The sequence below is a fragment of the Aythya fuligula genome, chromosome 4, assembly GCF_009819795.1.
Source record: "Aythya fuligula isolate bAytFul2 chromosome 4, bAytFul2.pri, whole genome shotgun sequence".
Classification (NCBI taxonomy): domain Eukaryota; kingdom Metazoa; phylum Chordata; class Aves; order Anseriformes; family Anatidae; genus Aythya; species Aythya fuligula.
Window position 1 is genome coordinate 32,406,934 of NC_045562.1, and position 16,746 is coordinate 32,423,679.

The window sequence follows — 16,746 nt, forward strand, 5'->3', positions numbered from 1 at the left end:
TTACTTTCTAAAGCACTTTTCCTCTTTGATAAAACAACTCCGTAAAGGTGTGTTAGCATTCTAAAGTCTTCTGGTTTTGTTAAACACTCCGTTTAGGTTTGCAGGCATTCACATTGCTTATGAGATACCTGAACAATGTAGCTCAAAGAGCAGAGGTTTGTTAATTTATTAAAGCGACAGCATTTCAAAAATAGGCCTGTACTAAACACATGATTTGTAAGAAAGCGTTCACACAGCTTTTCTCTACAGCACCCTTCATGCTACCATACTCACTGAAACCTTCAGTTCACTTTGTTTAGTTTGGCAGCACCTGCTCCAATCGAGGCTGTTTAGACATCATCTCGTCTTCATTTTGTGTAATTAGATTTTGATTTTTAGGGTGGGTATTTTTCTTTTTTTAAAATAAAAACATTTGTGAATACTAGCATAAGATCTGAACTGCTTTACGCTCTCAGTATGCGTGCACTTGTTGAATCTAGTGGCTTATTCATCGTAGATTATATCAAAACAATAGCGGCAGCTACCCTAGAGAGATAATTACACCAGTGTTTCTGGACTCTTGTCTTATTGCTGATTCCCTTATTTCCCTTTATTTTAGCTCTAGAAGGAGCTTCATAATTTTCTCCTGTATCTGAAGCCAAGTCAACAACACTAAAAGGCTTTTGTGCAGTTGTTCTTTTTGAGCTGTGCCTCTCTCTAGCCAGCAATAAGCCAGCCAGAACTGGCACTGCCACTTCCTCCAAGATCCCGTTCCTGTGGGCTCACACACCCATTTACCTCCTCGAGAGCTAAACGCAGCCATTTCACAGCTGCATCGACACCAGTTCGTGGTTCAGAACTAATCCAGCACCTCAAAAATACACTCACGTGGGCACTGGGTCTTCAGGCCCAACACACTGGTGCTATCCAAGCAGGCCTTCGACAACCCTCTCCCAGAGCAACATGGCTCCTGATGCGCAACCAATTCCCATCCAAACAGGGGGAGCAGAAAACAGCATCCACCAGATACCACTGGGGAGTTTTTGCCAAACAAACAAACAAAATAAACAAATAAATAACAGGACAGATGTCTTCAACTGTCTTTCAGCACACTTTCCTGGGGTTTTTTACTAATCTGCTTATGGAATCCAGTGTAAAAGAAATACAAATCTCTCATTGTCTGGCCAAAGTTTTCCACCAGCAAGTCCACAGCTGAATCACTCAGAAAAGGGAGTCACTAAATTCTGGGATTAGATAGGCAAAAGACCCAGACTGTTACAGTCAAAAAGAAAAATCATTTGAGTCACGCTGACCACACAACTGTTAATTACTTGAAGGGCAATATCCAAACATACCGACTACTGAATCTCAAAGAAAGGGGAGAGTATTTTCTCTCCATCTCCTGTCATTTTACCTATAGCCTTGATCCTTGACCCTGTTACTGCTTGAAAATGCATGCTGTTTGAGATGTTCAGTATTTTATGATGTTTATGATGAAGGATACGACCTATATGAGATACATTAGGTTTTTCAAACTTCTAAAAATTGCATATATTCCAACATTTTTCAGTGCCATGGTTCCTCAACCATCAGTGCAGGTTTGCAAACGAAATGGCTGCTTTAACAGAAAAGCTGTTCCCTCCTGCAACAGTCTGACAAAACTAGGCGTCCCCAAAAACTCAGCAGCCCTTATGGGCTCTTGCTCCCTGTTCAAATTGCCGAGTGGCCCAGCAACTGTAGGAGTACCTCAGAGGACAGCAGTGGTGCATTGTGCTGCCTGCAGTGCGCACTGCTGAGGCGAAACGCTGCAGCACTCCGTGGGACTGCAGTTGCCTAAGACCCATGGCTTCATGCCCACGCACACGCTGCATTGCTCAGCCCAGACGTCCACAAAAGTCCTATACAATCATGACTAAGCATCACCTGGCCAGGACAGATCTCCCACCAGCTAGAGCCAGCCAAAACCATTAATCACAGAAGAACCCAGCAGTTGTTTTTAAACCACACACTGTGCAGGGCAGTGGAAGGTGAGCAGACCTCCAAAGGCATCCTCCAGCCCTCCTCTGTCCTCACCTCAGCCTTGCTCAGACCCAATGTCAGCTACCCGGTCCCCATTCACAAGCTGGTTTGTCCCAGCACAGCAGCAATAACTTCAGAAAAAGAAGATTATTTGTCCTCTGCATGTCCCTGTGCTGCTGGAATCTATTCTGTGCTTTCTGCCACTTTCTTCACAAGGACAACACGACCTCAGCCTAACACGAAATGCTCCGAGGGAGTCCATGAGATGAGAATGCATCATTGAGCCTGGAGCGAGATGTTTGTCATCAGCATTGCTAAAACGATTTCCACCTTGAGACTAGACTGAAAGTAATGTTCTAGACCTGCTGCAATCAGACACATTTCAAGTTGATTTCAATACCCTATTTTTTTTCAGACACAGAGCTTTTAATGCCACAAACCTCATCTGGCCTGGGTGTCTCCACGCCTGCACAACAGGCACATCTAAGAGGCAAGATCGTGAGTTAGGTTGCACAGAATCTGGGCGAGCTCACGGTCTACAGACAGGGAACAAGCATGCAAGGTCAGTGTAAGCTGGATCTGAAATGGCCTGTGAAAAATCAGAGGAAAGCAGGTGCAATGAATGTGGGGCTTTTTTTGTCCAATAAATATAAGTCCTACAACAACTGCTTGGGGGTATTTCATCATCCTCATCAACAAAGCATAGGAGCAAACTTTCTTTATGAAGCCTTTGGTCTGCCTGGCCTGTAATTGAGAACAGAACCAGCCACGTTGGCTCTGACTTGCAGGAACCTCTCTTACCTGGGGCGGGTTGTTTGATGGGAAGATGAATGGAACGGCCCCAAACTTCTGTCTGGCTCATCACGGCAGTCAGGCAGATGTCTGAGATGCAGGTTTTGCATGGTGCTTACGGTGCGCTATTCGAGAAGGCTTTGTTCTTTTAATTTTAAACAGGATACGTGGAATGCAGAAGATCCAAAAACTTCAAAGGCGCTTGCCATTGCCAAAGGAGCTGCATTTTGACTAAGTTCAGCCTCTAGATTACATATTCAAATCTGACAGTGTGGGAAGATGCTCACACCTTCAAGAGGCTTGAAGATTTCTAACGAATTGAGGCATTCAGATTAGTTGGCTATAAACACCAACGTGGTAAATTGAGCAGTACGACTGTTCCTAAATGGGAGTTTTATTTTCAGCTCCACTGTTGAAACGAATTTCTAATAATACCACAGCTTTGCAGATACATAAACAATATAAAGCAGGTTTCCTTTACCCTGGTGTACAGAACTGAGTAGTACATTTCCCTCTCTTTTCAAACTGCCATTTGCTTTTAGGTTTCCTGATACATTTCATTGCTGATTTTAAATTTTTACATTATAGTTTGGAAAAAATAAAGCACTGAAAAGCTGCTGACTAGACAGGACTCCAACATTTTTCCTTCAGACTGTTTGCTGCTACTTGTGTGCTTTGGTGTTCCTCCTGTCAATTCTCAGCTGACAGGAGTGTATGTTTCTATTAACTAGCATACACATTTTCCCAAATAATTAAGATTTATAGAAACATGTTATACTGCTGTCCCCTGTGGAAAAGTTTCTTATTTTTTTCTGCTGGTGTTTCTGATGCTGATTTATACCACGCATTAGGCATGCACTGGATTCTCTCTTTACCATTCTGCTGACTACTGCCACACTTCAAATATCCCATTTCATCCAAAGCAACATAGTAATGCAATGTTCCTCGTGCCCAGCCTCACATCCCACACAATTTGCCATTACATTTCATGAGCAGATATATATCCAGACATGACTGGGTTCCCCTGTTCACAGGCAGCCACTCACCAGCAGAACCAGCTCTTGAGACCTCACCGTTCATCGCTTTTGGCCACATGGCAGAACAGGAAGAACCCAGGTCAGAGGCACAGCAAGATGGAGGAATGCACCTCTGAGTGAGAATGCCACTAATACAGCCACCAACCAGTAAAGCTGGGTGGGATATGGCTCCACTAAGGCCACAGCTCTCCAATATTAGTTCAAAAATTCAAGATTATAACCTATATTTTAAAAAGATTCAACCTATGTATTAATTTCTACATACATTCACATATTGAAACACTTCTTGCTTTACATATTAAAAAAAAAAACTTGCTGACATAATAACCTGTTTTCCTCATTTCTTCCCTCGTTTTCATTTTCTCTGACACTTGCACTTCAGTTTCCTCATGTTTCACTTCCTCATTTGTTATGTCCCTGTTGCTTTTCTTTTAATGCTTTACTACTCATGTTCCCTGTTTTTCACAGTCCACAAATGACTCAAATGGTCTGACAGCAGTAGGATCAGGCCCTCTAACCATGGCCCAGTTTATCTCCAATTTCACAAACAACCGAGCAACAAGGATTGCCTAATTAATGCTCATTAAACATCCTCCCTACTGCTTTCTGCCAAAAGACAGTATTTTCCTAAAAATTATGTATTATCTTGCTCATTAGGAAATCTAATGTGTAAAGGCAAGTCTGAAAGTATTCCTCATTAGGAAACATGGGTGATGCAGGCTTTTCTAAATCCAGGCAGAATTCAGGAGATACTTTTGGTAAAAAGTCTCAAGACAAGCGCAGAAACCATCACCCCACCAGATGCCTGTTTGTTTCATAGAGTTATGCATAAACAAGAATGTGAGGCTGCAAATGAACCCCTATTCCAAACTCAACAGCGGCGGCTGATTTTCCTTCCGGTACCACCACCACAGCGCAGCTGGGGCAGGGCAGGCTGTCAGGGTATGTTAGGAATCACGTATAAAGCACGTCTAAAGCAATCTACTACACATTGCTCACTAATTCTTAATATACAATGACAGCGTAGGCAATAAAAGCTCCAGAGCCAGCGTGATGATGTGACTGCACACTGGGTATACGACCCGAGTGCTGGTGAAATGTAACTGTTGTAGTGACACACTATATAGCCAGCTGAAAAAAGTCTGGGGCATCCTGCACTGCTCTGAGATTTGCCTTCTGCATAGTGTTAAACCACTGTGACTTATTCAAAGAGATAAGCAACTGTTAAGAAGGACACAAACTGTCCAAAGCAACAAAGCCACAGATAAGACACCTGGTCTCTGCAGGGCAAAAAGCAATACAAACAACCACCACAACAAGAACAAACCAAACCAGCAAAACTCCAAACCAAATCCCAGCATCTTTCATCTGCATGTTTCATTTCAGCTTAATAATAACATTACCGAGTGCAGGTGACCTCCTCACCTCGCGAACGCGTGCCCACCCATCCCCAGCACAAGCTCTTTGTGCGCCTCACTCACAGGCTCTATGGCTGCATTTACTCAACGAGAAAGATAAATAGGATTTGCCTTACATTTGGTTGTGGGTTGTTTGTTTTTTGGTTTTTTTTTTTTTTTTTTTTTTTTTGTTTGTTTGGTTTTTTTGTTTGTTTTTGTTTTCCTCAGTTTATTCAAGCATTTTGCTTTTGTTTTGTTGTATTACAAGTAGGCAGAACAACAACCATTGCATTTCCCCATGGCTTCAACAAAGCTGGCAATAGATGGGTGTTGCTGCTTATCCTCTCTAGGGTGTAGAATGATTATATCAGAGAAAATAAATTAGAATTAGACGGAGTTTTCAAGCCCAAAAAGCACGACACGTGACTAGCATTGTATCTAGAAAGCCTGAGGTAAAGAACCGTCCCCACTGACAGCCCGCCTAATCCCCGTAGAGCCAACAAGAGGCACCACGCAGCACACAGCAGCAGTTAAACCTAACAGTAAAGGGAACAGGAGCTTTTCCACAGACATGAGGAGCGCACCAGAGAAGAAGAAAACCCCACGGGCCTCACAGCAGCACACTGCGATGTGCTCTGGGGTAGTCCACGCATGGCTCCCGTTGCGCAGCCTGATTTATCAGGCAGCGCGGCGCAGACAAAACTGATCTGACAGGAAGACAAGAGTTCCTTTCATCTTTGACTCTCCAAACAAATTATGCTCTCTAATTAATGCCCAAACCCAGTCATTTGTGCAGAGAAACCCGAGCTCCAGTTTTCTGCACCAGAGGAGGGCCCTCCTCCTCGCCACAGGTGGCGCGCGCTGAGGGGCCTGCGGCCTCCTCTGCCTGCCGGGCCTACACACCCTGTCAAAGGGCGGCTTTCGCCATGGCTCTGCTCTAAAAATTTGGATTATTGCCCCTAAACATTGCTCTTACTGTCACATTGGGGTTTGGTTTGCAGAAGAGGTGAGACAAAGACGCCCCTTCACAAGGTGTATTCGTCCTTTTAGCTCTGCCATAAACAGGACGACGTCCTCCCAGTCGCACAAGCCATGAAATGGCGGCACCGGTCCCTCACGCTAGGCTCTGGCATGCATTTCACGACTCCTCTGCTGCACCCACATTAGAAACAACTTTTCAGGAAAGATAGCTATTTCATCCTGTCCTTAAAAAACGCAGAACACCTACTTTTGGTGTGACCCTCATCTCTCTGCCAGATGGGGAGTAAAACTGCACCGCTCTCGGGGAGCCACGCATGTTTTGGAGAGCCACTCCAGCTCGGCAGCCTGCTGTGGGAGGCGGAGTGCCTTTTGAGATTAGCGTCTGGTAGCGAGAGCATCTTCCTGCCTAAGTTTCCATCTCACATGTTCTCAGACATTTTCCAGCATCCACCCGATGTGCATCGAACAGTGAGCAATTGAGAGTTCAAGCAAATGATATGGAGGAATGGATAATTAGCCCCTAGGAATGCATCCAGCTACAGTTATACTCCATGAAGGTTGGAGACCCAATCCTCCTCAATTAAATCTGATACTGAAGGAATTTATAGGGCTTTATCCAAGCTACTAATTCGCAATTTTACTGCAAACAATTTACAATCAAATGAAGTGAAAGCTAGAAGCAAAGAGTACATTAATGACCTAATTTTCCTTTTGCGTTTCTCTTAGTTTTATCTTCCAGATAAGACCAATCTTAACATTGCAAAAATGTGCCAGTAAATAAATACAAACTATTTTATTTTCGTTATTACCGCATAAAAGCTGAATTGCGAATATGAACTTCAGCGTTGCCTTCTGCTGAGGACAGACTCGTATTGCCAACCTCCACTAACAGAAACTGGGAAAATATCACCACTTCTCACACCGAAAATTCGTGCCCCAGCAAAGCAGTACAAAACGTACCACAGTATCTGAGTAGAAAATCTAGCATTCTGGGCTAGCAATATGCAATCTGTAAATCATACAGCCATGTGAGCTATAAGATGTGACTTAAAAATACAATAAATATGCTTTCAGAAAGGAAGCATCAGTGCCAAAGCAGCTATTTGCAATACTCCACTGGAGCTCTGTCTGCACCAGAAGAGATCAAGGTGCAGCCTAAATAAGAGAATTTTTATTAGGTCTAAAGGCACTGGTCAAGTGACAAAGACCTCGGTCCAGGGGTTGCTCTTTCACAGGAGAGCAGTCAGCCTGTGGCTTGCTCCTAAACGAGACATCCTGCTGCACTCTGGAAGGGGCACTAGGGCTGAGCTGACCCGCTGAGACAGTCAGGTAACTCATGTGTTTATGAACAGCTGATTCTTTGGAGGTTTAGTGAGCTGAGCTGGCTCAAGAGGGTCAGTCAGCCACCAACACAAGGGAAGCAAGTGGCCAGGAGCAAGGCAGGGCTGCCTCTCCCAGCCACAGAATGCTGCTAAGACCTCAGGAGACACTGAGTCGGGTCAACATCTCAAAGCTGTCTCCTTCAATTCTCTCTTCTCCTGTTTTACTTTCATCCCATGCTCGCCTGACGCCCCAACCCCCCAGAGCCATGTAGGAAAGCTGCTGTAGGAGCAGAAATCCCAACCACTGGTGAGAAGGTGTTCAGGGCCTGGGTCAAAACTTGCTGCTTTTGCCTCCAGATATACTTGTGCCGTGTTCACTTACCATGAGCCCCAGAGAAATGCACAGGAAGAACCTGCAGTTACACAGCTTGATCCCATCACAGAAAAAAAATCAGAGTCCTGTTTAAGATGTGAAATTGTGAGATGCTGAGACACATAACTGGGCAGAAGGCTGGCTCTGGCTTGACTTGGCTGAGCAATGTGAATCGGTAGGCCACCAAGGGAAGTAATACAGCAAGGTAAATGAAATTTGCTTTGCAGAATGCACTCTCTCCAATGAAATTTAAAAATGAAATGCTTTCTTCTTCCAGCTAAGCAAATACAATGCACAGCATTCTTCGGAACCAAAAGCGTATGATAGAAACATGAGGTGCAGTAAGCACTTCCCCTCGAGTGTCCTTCTTGGCTAACAAAAGAAGCAGCAAGAACCTGTACAGCTGAGCTAAGCATTAGTGCCCACAGAGAAACAAATATCAGCCCAGGTCTTGCTGGGCTGAGGTACAGGAAGAACAACCAGATCTGGATAATTTGAGCAGGACACCATCCTAAGCAGGAGTGCCTGGGGAGGCAGCGGAGCTCACCACAGAATACTTGGCAAAGCCAGGGAGTGGTATACAATTCCAGTTTTAAATCAGCCTTTGCACTCCACTACCCTGGAGCTGCTTCGTGGTGGTCCAGTCTTCCAGCACAAGGTGAGGTAGCTACAAGATGCCAACTGCCAACGGCCCCAGGCTGCTGCAGCTTTTCCTCAGGTGCAGAGGTTACCCAGGTACCCTTCCTGCCTTCCCTTCCTCACAATCGCCTTTGAATGCACAGTCATTAACCACAAAACTTTCCGCTACCCAATAAACATTTCAATCATTTCTCTATGCTAATCTTTTTTAAGGGTTTAAATTAGCTAAAACTTACATTTTGGCACCAGAGCAGGGCAAAAAGCTTTCAGAAACGACCAACAGTATTGGTGAAAAACAAATTTGCCATCTACTTTGGCAACAAATTGCCAAAAGAGAGATTAGGCTGAACAGGCAGAGGCATAATTGGAAGACGAACACACACGTACAAGGAAAGGAGCATTTCAGAACTATGCATTTGGTGCCAATCATCTTAATGTGAGAAAACAATACAAGGATTCACTGGGCAGACACCCAAAGACTCCAAGAGACCTAAAATGCAAAGGATGTATAAAAGCTTTACACAAAATCTACAAATATTTGAAGGGTGTGAAGCTGGGAATTTTGTGGGTTCAAATGAAGAGAAAGATCTAAGCATAACAGGAAGAAATTAAGAGAAATAAGACCGCCAGGATAAAGATGTTTCACAGCAAAATTTAATAGGCAGCAAAATGGTTTCCCAAAGCAAGAAGCCGAAGTTTGAAAAACCTCGACTTTAAAAGCACATCAGAAAAAAAATATCTGAATAACAATCCAGATTTAAAACTTGGAAAACATGTAAGGCTGTAAATCACTGAGAAAAGAAGCGTACATGCTTTTAAAGATTTAGCCCTCAGCAAGGAACCATCTCGCAGAGAATATGCCACGCGATAGCAATACTGGGCTAGAGCTTTTCCCACTTGTAGCATGCATTTGTTTCCTTCCTCCTCCCTGCCCCCCAAGCCAATATCGACCATTTCCGCCATGCAGCAAAGTGGGACGTGTTCTGGCGATGTGCAATTACTCGTTGGAGCACGAACAGGACCGATATGCTGCATAAATCTCAACGGTAGCCTCTAATGGAAGTTGTCTGCTTATTCCCATTTCCATCGGGACAGCAGCCTGTGATGCGACTCGACTGTCAGTCTGGGCTGACTGCACCCCTGAGACACCTCAACCGCCCAGCGTGCTGGGAGTCATCTTCAGAAACAACCTGCTTTGTCCCTACTTGACTCCATGCCAAGGGAGTCGCACAAACACCTCGGGATGTTTCAGTGCTACAGGTTACGTAACAGCTAAATTTCTGAAACCTCGTCTGAAACCCTCAGTTGTTCAAAAACCAGCAACAAAAGCCTCCTGATAATTAGCAAATTTTCCCTCTGATAGTCAGGAAACTGCAAAAATTTAATAAGGTTTCTCAGTTTCTTTATCTTCCCCTCCTGTAACTGCAGAACTGCTGATCTCCAAGCACATTTGGTTTCTTTTCTCTTTGTTTCTTATGTAATGGTGTAGTCAGACCTGTTCCTTTCTGAACCCCTGTTAGGAACATCTCCCTGCTATTCTATGTACCAACATCCTTTAATCCCTTCCCTAATTTAAACATATTCTAAGTGGCACTTCGCTCTCTACTGGGACACCAGAACAGCCACTTTATTAGGACAGCCCTACACAAACTTCACTTTCCAAGTGCAAGACGTTGCACTCACTCCTTGGAAGTATCAGTGCTGGTGGGGAGGCAAAAATCCCAACTTTCTCTTCCTCAGCAGCAAGACCAAGGGCTGCAAAAGGACCAGCTCATCATCTCCTGTGAGTCATTTCTGTAAGAGAAGTCACAGGTCTAGTGACACTGAAGGCTCTAAAAGGCTGTACAAAGAGCAGAATACCTTTTTTTTTTTTTTTTTTTTTCCTTTTTTTTTGTTTCTTCAGTGGAAGCCTGAAAAGGTTTCTGGAAAGTAAGGAAGTGTCACTTACAGAACATAGCCAAAACTTCTCAGCCCAAAATCTGCAGGTGCTTTAAAGAAATACCAGTATCATTATACTCATTTTGCAGATGGAAAAGCAAAAGCACAATAAGGTAATGCCAATCCCAGCATCATGAACTCAACTCAGATTTCCTGGAATTGTTCACTAAGACACAAATCCGTTCTTTATCCAAATTTATTTAACATGTAATGAAATAGATTCCAGAGAACTTGGCCTGCTCTACGTAGGAAAAACATAAAAATTCATATAACATTGGTTTTGTCTGTGCAAAAATCAAGATTATATGCAGTGATCTCCTTAGTCTTTATTTGGTTTCAACTGAAGAGAGGTTTGAGAGAAAAAGTAAGCTTAGAAAAATGAAAAGCATTACTTTAGGCTTGCACAACATAATCTTATTTTAAATTCTAAGGTGAAATTCTTGACCTAACTGGAGCTCCTACTGATTTCAGTGGGGCAAGGTTTTCACCTCTTAATGTGTGGTAAAGGGAAGGAGAAAAGATCACTTTCTACAGGCACTTTGAAGAAGTACTGCATTCAAAGCAAAGAAAAGTTAAGTCAAATATTTCATGTAAACTCTGTGAGCTCATTTCCCAGATGAGCTAGATATCTGCTGAGCTTGCCTTAAAGGGCAAAAAGCAAAGATGGCTTCACCTCCTAAATGTGGCCTGGGGCACAGTTATGATGATTTACCTTAAGACAGTTTAAATGCTCTTGGCTTATTCTGAGTGGAGATCACGTCTCCTGACAGCCAAAGATACTGAGGCACTGAGGTTAGGTCAGAACCCAGCCTCAAGTCTCTGGAATAAAATAGAAAAGGTACATTGCAAACAGCTGAAAAGGACAACAGCCATCATCTCAAAAAGCTGTCGGAGAACAGCTTTGTTAAAGATCAGGAGGGCAGTAATAGTAATTAAAAATAGTACATTAATTGAAAAGTTGAATTTTTCTTGCACGTTATCTGGCACCTACAATCGGATAATTGCAAGCAAGCATAAGTAAGAAGTGTCAGCCTGCCACAAGCAATGGCAACAACCTCGTGGGAGAGAAAAGTCTTCAGGAATTTGTGGAAGACAAAGCATTACTTAAAGACATGAAAGAAGCAGTTATACCGACAAGAAAAAGAAGAACGGGGAGGATCAGATTTCAGTACACCTACCAGTAACTGATAAGGTTAGAGAACAACAGAAATTTAATCTGCAGGCATGGACTGGATAGCAAGGTGATTGGTAACAGTCAACACAAATGGCATCAATCTAAACATTGTTAGAAAACCTACTAATGATGCCCTAACATACTTCAGGCAATATTTTCACAGTGAATCAAGGGGAATCTAAGTAGCATAAAGCAGGAATACTACTAGTTGAAAAACTGCATATGAAGGATAGCTATCAGCACTTCTTGTCTTAGTGAGACTCATGGAATACAACCATTTCATCAGTGCCTGGGATGATGCCATACCCTTGCTGTGTTTGCAGCCCACATCAAGTTGCAGAGGGCACAAAGTGCTGGAGAACAGGAGTAGAATCCCAAACAATCCTAAGAAAATGGAAAAGTGGTCTGAAATAAATAGGATGTACCTTGGTAAAGACAAACGCTAAGTGTAATACTTCAGATCTTGTCAGCCAGCTGAAGGTCAGAACAATCAACTGCACAAATACTGGATGCAAAATCACTGGCTAGGAGACAGAAAAGGACCTGGGGGGTTAAAATGGCTCAGAAATCAAACATCAATCAACACTGTCACACTGCTGAGGAAGAAAATAAAAATCCTAAATGTTACAGTGCTAAGTGCTAACAAAGCTTCCTCTGAAGTAGCTTGCTCGGCTTACACTCCACATTTCCAAAAATCCACTGACAGCACACCACTCAGAGAGAATCTAGAGGAGAGAAGACAAGAATGAGCGATGTCTAGACAGCAGGCCATCGGAGCTAATGCTGAGAAGAACAAGAGGTGCTCTGTCTGAGGATGACAGAGACCAAGAAAAAAGCTAACACATATATAAAATGCACGAAACGTTGCTGCAAAAAGGAAAAAGTAAAATGTCCTCCATGTTCAGGTTCAGGGGTATGAGAAAAACATCTTTGAATTAAATACACTGGTTAGGTTTTCTTGCTGAATTTCTATCATGGAAATCTCTTTGAAAAGGTTAGACAAACCTCTAGTAGCAATGTTTCAGGTACAGCTCAGCTGCCCTGGAGATGGAGGCTAAACAGATAATCCCAAGGTCCCTATTTTACATGATTTTTTTATGATACACCCTACTTTTTGGAATGCTGCATATGATTCACTGGGCTTATCTGTCATTTGTAAATGACTGTTTTCAGTATGTTTTCTCTCTTTAGAAGTCACACAATTTTCTTAGCTCTGGTGATATTTCCCCCACAGTTTCCATGTGCAGCAGCATTTACTTCAGAACTTTGCGCGTCAGATATGCACATTTGAATAGCATGCAGTATTCATGACACTACCCTGGCTTAGCAAGGCACGGAGCCAACAATACTGAGAGCGTAGGCAAGGGAGAAACAGGAGGGAGCAAAGTCAGCAGCACTTGTGGAGGGAGGAGAATGTAAACTGGGAAGGGAAAAATGAAGGGAAAGGACCCAGATATACTCAGACCAGACCAGAGAGTAAAGAATTTCAAAGTTAGGGCAACACTCTGAATTTAGAGTGTGATCTGCCTTGTTAAAACTCCCCGCTGAGCATGCAGTTGTGCCCTACCTTTTATTTTAAGTCCCCCAGTCAGGATAAGCGGAGTAAAGAACCATGTTTATATTTGTTCTAGTTTATTGAACATGATCTTAAAATTGCATGGGGTAGAGGAAGGATGGAGCTGTCAAAGAAACCGGAGAACGGGAATAATTACATGTGGGCTTCATTGGGAACTGAAGTCAGAGGAGATTTTGACGTTTCTACTTCTTGAAACGGTCTGCAAAAAGGAATTTGAATGGGAACCAATAATTTGTAGAGAACTTTTATCCTTGTGGTAGATATCCCATTACTTCTATTTTCTTAAGTGAATTGTGGCAGAATCCATGAAAAAATTAAAATTTCCACTCTGTTCTTAGTCACTTCACTACTCTGCCTCCCAGTACACTGCTTTTCATTTAATTACTGCTCTAAGCAGAACTACGTTATATGCATATGCGATGTTTTGCTTTCCAACAGGCAGAGGAAGAATGTCAAGGTTTAGGGTACATCATTTTGACAGCTGTAGGAAGAGAATACAACATCCTTAGCAGAAAGAGACGGAAGAAACAATGGAGGTATGAGAGGTTGTTGAAAAAGGGAGAGAGGTGGAGGGGAGCTAGAGTAATGATTAGTAAGGGCAGCAGAGGAAGGAAGGGCGCGCAGAAGTGAAAAGATGTGGAACCGGCCCCTTCAGCTTTTACTCTGAACACTGAAGGGCATGATCCAAAACATCTTTGAAACTGATGCTAACATTTTATTCACCCTGCCACACCACTCGAAGTACTGCAGTTGCTAAACTGGAAGCGCAGAATGCAAGGCACTCGCTGTCTTTTGCTGTTTCACTTGGCAAACAACAGCTCCTACCTTATCTGCCTATCATTTTCACCATATTGCTCCACTGCTGCAAGGTCCTACCAATGCTATCATTACTCCAAAGGAACAGAAAGGGCCTCGGGCACTCTCTATCATTTATAGCACCGTATTAGTAAAATCAGTGAAGGTTTTTTTGATACAGCTAATGCATCAGCAGGCACAAGAGCCTTCTCTGCACTACAGCTCCTGCCACTCTGTTGTTTCTTCCTAAGCAGTGAATGCACGTATTACGGAAAGGAGCCAGGAAATCACCTGAGATGAGCAGATACAGAAAACCTTTTGTCCAAAGTACATTTATTTATACTGAAATTGTCAAATTTTGCCTGCTATAGTAATACATGGATTGAGCTGGGATGGTATTTTTCTGCCTGTTTAAATTGCATCTCTGCAACAGATGGAACAGAATAGTTGTAGCCGTAGGCCAAACTCTGAGAATTATTCTAGTGGTGGAGGTAATAATAATGATCACAAATGGCAAAATGAAGCAAAAGTTCACATTTAACTCATCAATACATTATTTTCATTCTTACCACAGAAAACTTGGCAATAGCTGCTCTCTGCTTGTGATCCTTTCTGAATGCAGCCAAAGACTCAGCGTGGGGTTTCCAAAAGTCATCTAAAGGACTTCAGAGCATAGCTGGGCAGGAATTTTGGTGTTTCTACTCCACAAACAATACTAACCTTTGGAACATAGCTAAGGAATATTTGTTCTATATAGGAATAAAAATTTAAATTATCCACGTTTCCTACAGAATGGGAATTTCAGGGTTTCCTTTCAAGTAAGCTAATGCTGCTAGGCTACTCTATAGCTAAGGATTGTAGGAACTGAAACACAGAGGAGCTGCAAGCATAGCAACTCTGAGAGGTGTCACAAGTCAGAAACATGGAATTTTCTGCTGTTAGCCAGCTGGTATGCAATCAAACAACCTGGGATTTGGGAAAAATGGCAGCTCACTATATTGCTATTAAAAGGTTATGTAGACACAGAGGCAATTCAGACAAGTTTCATGAAAGTACACCTGGAATTTGTTAAAAAGATAATACTAGTAATAAAGAGCAGAAGTAACCTCAGACAGAAGACTTACAAATCGATTTTGTGTGAAACCTATGACCTTATGGCATTTAGATCATTTAAAAAAATCCTTCCCTCCATTAATAACTAGTATGAAAATGTGAAGAAAGAGTTCATGCTCACATGCAACATATATCAGTGTATCAGTTATACTTACTAGGTGTCTTTTTGTAACTATGTATGATGGTCCCTAAAGGAATTGCAAGCCCTTGACAGCTCTTTAGTACTACGAGAAGTCTAACATCACAATATGAAGCTTATCTGGGCTGTTAGGTACTTGCCAGAGTATAACAGTACAGTACATTTTTGGGATGCTTAGTGCTAACACTTTCTTGCACTTCACAATCTTTCCAAGTGTTACACGAAGGGTACATAGTCTACAGGTAATTCATCTCTATCTTGCTTGTAATTAGACAACTTACAAATATCCATAAATGAATTGTGGGACCAAGAAACACAGAAAGGCTGGACTCCTCTAAGGGGGAATTAAAGCATGAATATTTGGCTGCTGCCTTAGAAGAATTAGAAATCTTTCAAAAATAATTAAAAAAAAATGTTTGGCATCGTTTTTTTACTCTTTTCCTCCTCAAATGCAATACCCCTATAGATAAGAAGCTATATGTTCCTGACAACATTTAACTGCAAAGCCATGTGAATATTTAAACTGAGCTGGAAACCCCTGGAAGGCAAGACAGCTTTTCAAGGTCTCGAACATTTTATTAAATTACACCTTTCTATGCTATAAGATCTTCTCACTGACCATAGCAAGCAGTAGGCAAGGAACCAGATTAAATCAGTTGCACAGCCACAAGGCGTAGCACAATAAAGAATCCATTACCCAAATCATTTTATATCTAAGCAAACGGAAAATGTAAAGGCATTTACATTAGCATCTGATGCGAATGTAAGCTCTGCAGTACTGATGGAGAAATGATAGTGCTGCTGTCCATACAGTGTGTGATTGCAATACTGGGCCAATCATTTATCAAACCGCCTCTTTAAAAAAATATATTAAATATGTGCATGCGCTCTGCATTATATGGTAGCAACTAAGCCAAGAAGCATTCTTTTCCTATTTGTTATCTGCCATCAATGCAAAATGGAAGCTGAAAAGTTAATATAAATCTTTTTTTTTTTTTCACTGAGTTTCCAAATAAAACCTGTATGTTTCTCTTAGAAATTCTTATCATTCTGAAGTCGATCGTGCACTGCAATCTAGGTGATAACTGTATTTAAGGTTTCTTTTTTTTCTTTCCTCCTTTTTCAAACCTCTGAAGAACAACCAAATGCTCATCTGAATATGTTTTTTAGATGTGGATATTCTCTGGCATGAGAACCCAAGTGGGCCGAATTTTGCTTACTGTATTCACAGGCATAGTTCAGCTGAAATGAGTCAGGCTGCCTGTTTAACAGACCCCGTATCTTTATCAGCAATAAAATCCACATGCGGTAGAAATCCACATGCAAACTAAACTGGAAAATGGAGTGAAACTGGAGAGCATCCTTTTGTCGGTGAAAATTCAGCCAACATAGTGGGACCATCTGGCGGCAACCTCCCTGATGTGATAAGCAGACTCAGCTTAGTACCAAACTCCTCCACGGATGGACAACCA